Here is a 6,000-nt window from a genome sequence, read left to right as displayed (position 1 = left end):
GGTAGTGCTTGTCCTCCATCGACCACAACCACAGCTTCTCTAGTCACCTGAGAATAAAATCAAAGTCCTTCACAGCCCACTAGTCCTCTGTGGTTTGGCCCCTGCCTCCTCCCTGACTTCATCTCCTACCACTCCTCATTACATTCCAGACACATGAACTTCCCTGTTGTTTCTAGAGCCAAACCAAGCATGGGCGTTATGACTGGGGAAACAGACAATAAATATATAACCAGACAAAAAATATAAGACCCACGTGTGTTAGTGGAAGAAGAAAAACAAACCATTTGCCTGCCCCAGGGCCTTTGCACTTACAGCTCCTATTGCTTGGAACAGTTTCCCCTGGAGTTATAGATCGCTCTCTCCCTTTCTTCAGGTTTCCTAGCACGCCCTCTTCAGAAAGATCTTTCCTAGCAATCCTATCTAAAACAATCTCCCCACCCACTTCTTCCCCTTTCTTTGCCTTTGTTTATGCAAAGCACTTATCATAGCTTGATATTATGTATTTTGAGTTCACTGTTTATCTGCCAATGTCTAGAACAGTGGATGGCACATATTTCATATGAGATAATAAATGAATGGATACATGAATTACTCTTTACATATTAATATAACATATATCATGCCTGACTAGGTATTGTTGGTTACTTTTCCATGTATATGTGTCCTCCTTCACACCTAGTTATAGTCAATTACTTTTTATTTAGTAATTTTGCCTGAGGATAATTTCAGACATCATATACACAAATTTTCCCTTTGGGAAGTGCATAGTGAGAGAACCTGTGTTGAAATCCTAGCTCTACCATTTACCGTTTATAGAACCTTGGCCAAGCTGCTCAACCTCTAGGAACCTTTGTTACTTTAACATCACTACATACCCTACATTGCCAGGCTATTGCATTAAATAAAATCAAATCTGTGAATGCAGTTTGTAAACTATACAGTACTGTAAAAATATAGCCTATTGTTTTACCCCTGAGAAAGAGTTGGAGAAAATAAATACCTCAAGTACCATTAAAAATATTAATTAAACTAGCAATAGTACTAGTTATAAAAATGCAATTTTTCCTGTATTTATTCTCTAACGCATCTCTGTCCAACAGAACTTACCACAATCGTGGGAATATTCTATACCCACACCATCTAAAACAGTAGCCATTAGCCACACATGGCTAAAGAGCACTTGAAATGTAGCTAGTGTGACTAGAAAACTGCATTTTAAATTTTACTTAGTTTTATTAATTTTATTTGGATCTGTACTGTCACATGTGGCCAGAGGCTACTGTATTGGACAGCACAGCTTTAAGGCATCATTTCTTTAAATATGTTTTGCAGAAAATTCCTTCTTGGTCCTAACTATGAAGGGGTTAGGTTTTGTAAGCATCAAGAAGCCTGAAAAAAAATAAATAAATAAAAATTAAAAATAAATTAAAAAAAAAAAACAAGAAGAAGCCTGGTGACAGAAATCTTGTAGTTTAAAGGAAAAAGTGTGGGATAGAATGAAGACTGGAAGAGAAGGACAGCAGAGGGTGGCTACCTTGTCCCGTGGCCCTGATGATTTTGAAAAGGCAAATTACACCTGCACCTTTGGAATTCCAGTGTTCTGTTTTATTTGCTGTGTGACCTTAGAAAAGATATTTAACCTCTCTGAGCTCCGTTCTCTTCACCATGAAATTGGAATCATAACATCTACCTCACAGGGTCATTGCAAGGATTAAATGCGACAAGTGAGGGTGCTACAGTGATTCCTGCTTCTTGCCCCAGACCACACTGCTGTTTAGCCATGAGTGGGGCATCACTCCAGCGGCATGCAGCCTCCAAGCAGCCCAGGCTGGCACACACCAGGCTCCCTCCCTCCATTCAGGCCTCTTGAATGCCCTGACCTCACCCAGCACTTGCTCTGAAGATCTCTGAGGGCTTCAAAGACTCCTCTTTGGATTCATTACAAATGATGTTCCTTCTGGGTATGTACACAGGTGGAGGGAAGGCTAGAGGGTGGAGCCCAACCACCTCCTCAAATGAGGCCACTGCTGCCTCTCCTTAGCTCTTAGGGAGATTTCTCGGCGCTGCCATTTCCTCTGCTGTTGGTAGAAAAAAAAATGCAGTCTAGTTCATTCCTACACAGGCTCCTGGGTGAAAGGGTCCTTTGGTGTCAACTGGGGCAGTCCCACTCCAGTTAAAAGGCAGGCAGCGGTGGTCTCACTTCTCAGCTGTGACAAATGAAAATCTTAAGCAAACAGCTTAAAAACCATACTCTCCCCCCCCCCCCAAATTATCCAAGATAGTACCATTTTTAATTATTCTGTCTCTGTAAACCTTCAAAATGCCCCAGAGACCCAACACATCAATGTCAAAATCTCATCTCAGATTGCCTGTCTCCCCTGGAAGCGGCACCAAAATTATTGTTAGCCACTGGACTCTCTGTGTTCAGAACACACGATCACCATGTGTCACTGCTTAACAACACGGCTGCAAATTCTTTGACACTCCTCCCTTGAGAGGTGGAAACACCTGTCCTTGAATGTGGGTGGGCTGTGTCTGCTTCAGCCAATTGAGTATGAACAGTAGAACACCACCTGACTTCTGAGGCTATGTCCTAAAAGGCCCTACAGCTCCTACCGAGTTGGCTGGGACCCTTGTTCTTGGAGCCCAAGCCACCATGGAAGAAGTCTGACTACCCCGAGACTGCCATCCTAGAGAGGCCACCCAAAGGCCTTCCAGGAGGCAGTCTCAGCTGACCATCCCTCAACCATCCCAGTCCAGGCGCCTGATACGTCAGGACGGGCCTCAGAAGATTATAGCCCCTAGCCTTTCAGGTCACCTCTGCCTTTTGAATCTTCCCAGCTGAAGCCACAAATATTTAGAATGGAAACGAGCTGTTCCTGCTGTGCCTGTTCAAATTCCTGATCCACAGAATCTGTGGGCTTAGTAAAATTTTGTTCTCTTTCACCACTAAGTTTTGGGGTGATTTGTTGTGCAGTAATAGATAACAGGGCCCTAGGGATACAATGTGTCATGGAACCCTGGCCTCGTGATTCCCAGCTCATCTGGAAAACTGAATTCCATAGACTGAAATGCCCTGACTCCTGGTCAGTGGTTCCATGCAGTTCCCGCTATGATGTGTGGTATGAGGGAGGCAAAGTTGGACATGCAGAGAAATTGTCTGGAGTAGAAGTGGCCAAGGGGGGGGGGGGGGGTCAGCCAGGAAAGAGACTTTTATTTTATTTTATTATTTTATTATAATTCTGAACTCTGACCTTTAAAATAATTTTTTTAATAAAATGGAAATTGATAGGAGAGGAGCAATGACTTACTAATGTGATTTAATTGGATGGCTATTAATGTTTCAGAGATTTTCACATTGAAATTTGTTGGCATTTTGTTTGTTTTGTAATGTTTTACTTTGTTTTTTAAGCTAGCATTTTCTTTTCTAGTCACCCCATGTTCTTCAAGGCTACATGGAGTACTCTACCCAAGAATAAAGACAAAAAGCAGCCATCATGAGTTGCAATGTAGCTGTAATGAAAAATGCTTTACATCCTTAGGGGGCCTTAAATGTCTGTTGAACAGAAGGAAGAGCCCTGGGCCAAGAGGAGGAAACACGAATTCACCAGTCTTGGGCAAATCTTGAACATCTACTGCCTCAGAGCGGTCATTCACAAATTGGATCTAATGACTTCTAAGGTCCCTTCTTAACATCTTGGAGAAAAGAAGTTAACAAGTGCTTACCCTGTGGCGAACACCATGAAAGGCCTTTTATAGATATTATTTTATTTAATCCTTTAAAAAAAATCCTAAGAACCACTGTTCCCACTGTGCATATGAGGAAACCAAGGCCCAGTGAGATGGAGATTCCGCAGCTGGGAGGTGGAAGGGTGGAATTCTAGCATCAATGTGGCCACTCCCAGGGAATGCTGGCTCCCCTCTCTGCCTCCACACCATTTCCCACACCTTGTGCCCTGAGGCTTCCAGAGTCTGGTTCTTCAGTCTCTAATCCTCCGTAGTTAGGAGGGAGGGTCCTAACTGCATTCCTTTGTGCTGTCATCAGCTAGTTAAAGTGGCAGAAACAATAGCCTCTTTCTCTGGAGAATCGCTGCTCTGCTTTCCTGGAAGGGTGGCTCTTTGGACCTGCTAAATCTCTGAATGATGGCCAGGGCAGTCAGTCCTTCCAGCCCAACTACTCCCAGGCACCCTAGGCAAGTCTAGAAGAATCCTGCCACCCAGATCTTCCCTATAGTTCCTGAAACTGCTAAGTGACCGTGAGCTTCCATTTTCCCCTTAACAAGGGTCCATCAACTGTTGGTTATCTGACATTCATTTGGTCCACCACAGGACTAAAGGAAGCATGTAATACTCCTTTTACAAAATACTAGAGACCCATCCTTTCCTGCGAAACACATACCCTCTGGTTTGATGATGAGGCGTCTACTTGTGCAGGGATGCCTCACGCCCCAAAATCTCTTCTCCTCGCATATCTGTTAATGATGCTAGAATCCTGAAATAACCACTGAAATCCCACTGCAATCGGCACTGAGAGGCATCGTTGAGAAATCATTGCAGAGTGGTTAAGATCATGGGCTTCAAAGTCAGATGGGTTAGGTTTCAGCTACATGTGGTAATTGAAAGAAGACTGTAAATCTTTTTCCTCTCCTGCTATTCCCCTCCCCATGACTCTGGGCTGGCCCCTGTGACTGGCTTTGACCAATAGAACAGAGTGGATGTGACCCTGCCCACCTCCTTTTCCAAGGTAAACCTTAAAAGATCTGCAGTTTCCACTTCTGTGCCCCATAGAAGCCTGTGCCATGTAAGAATTCTAACCACCCTGGGACCACCATGCTGTGAGGAAGCCCAAGCTAGCCATGTGGGTAGAGAGAAAGGCCATGTGGAGGAGCACCAAGAAAATAAACACGTAGGTGAAGCCTACTTGAACTTTCCAGTGCAGCCCCAGCTGAGTGCAGCCAAGCGAATGACACCAGCTGCTCCCCTGTGGAGCAGAACTACCCTGCTGAGCCCCTGCCTGAATTCCTGACCCACAGAATTGTGGCTATTGTTCTAAACCACTAAGGTGTGGCATATTTCATTAAGCAGCAATAGATTACTGAAACAGAGTTATATCAGGATTACAGTACCAAACCGTAGTATAGGCTACATATACTATCACCGAGCAATTGGGTCAGAATGGTAAGGAAATCTTCATGGAGGAGGTGGAACCAAAGTTTTGTAGGAGGGGATGGAGCTGAACAAATGAAAGAACAAAGTATGGGGGAGAAAATTCTACAAGATCCAACCACTCTACAGGCCTCTGAGGAAATGCCCTGAACACCAACAGGACTTCTCAAGTATTTCTACTGCAGCTCCTAACTGCCTTCACTCTGGGATTCTGCCTGAGTTTGGCCCAAAGTGACCTACTACAAGAAGATTTCTCCTGTTTTATCTTTACAATTCCTATGAATTTTGTTGTATTCCACAGTTTATTCACCTATATTTTAAAATAAAAAATGGTTGAAATTACTTACCAGTTATATTACTTAACTTGTCCCACACATCCCAGTCTCTTCAAGGAAAATAGACACTCCACAAAGAAGGGTCACAGTGAGACTTGAGACTCTGTACATCCGGAATGTACATGTACCTCAAGGGGTGGGTCAGCCTCCCCCTCCCCCTAAGTCAAAGACTTGGGATTTTCCTTTCAGGATCTAGTCACACATCTCCAGCAGCCAGAACTGGCCTCTGGGTTCCCCACTCCTGTGTCAGTCCCAGCTTTAAGCTACCCTTAGATTCACAAGGAACCTGACTCAGGAGGGACCACGTGCCAACCCTCTCCAGGGGTGGATTAAAAACAATCTAGTTCTTCTTGTCTCTGAACCATGCTGCATGTCTCCCTCCCATGGAGTGTTTGCGAAGCAACCTGAGGCAATTCTCAGTCTTCCCTGAACTTACTCGAATGCTCCTCAAACTTCTTTTCTTCTTAAACAGACAACTCACAGACACATATATATAGCC

Source organism: Cynocephalus volans, chromosome 5, assembly GCF_027409185.1.
Source record: "Cynocephalus volans isolate mCynVol1 chromosome 5, mCynVol1.pri, whole genome shotgun sequence".
Classification (NCBI taxonomy): domain Eukaryota; kingdom Metazoa; phylum Chordata; class Mammalia; order Dermoptera; family Cynocephalidae; genus Cynocephalus; species Cynocephalus volans.
Note: the sequence above shows the minus strand (reverse complement) of the source record.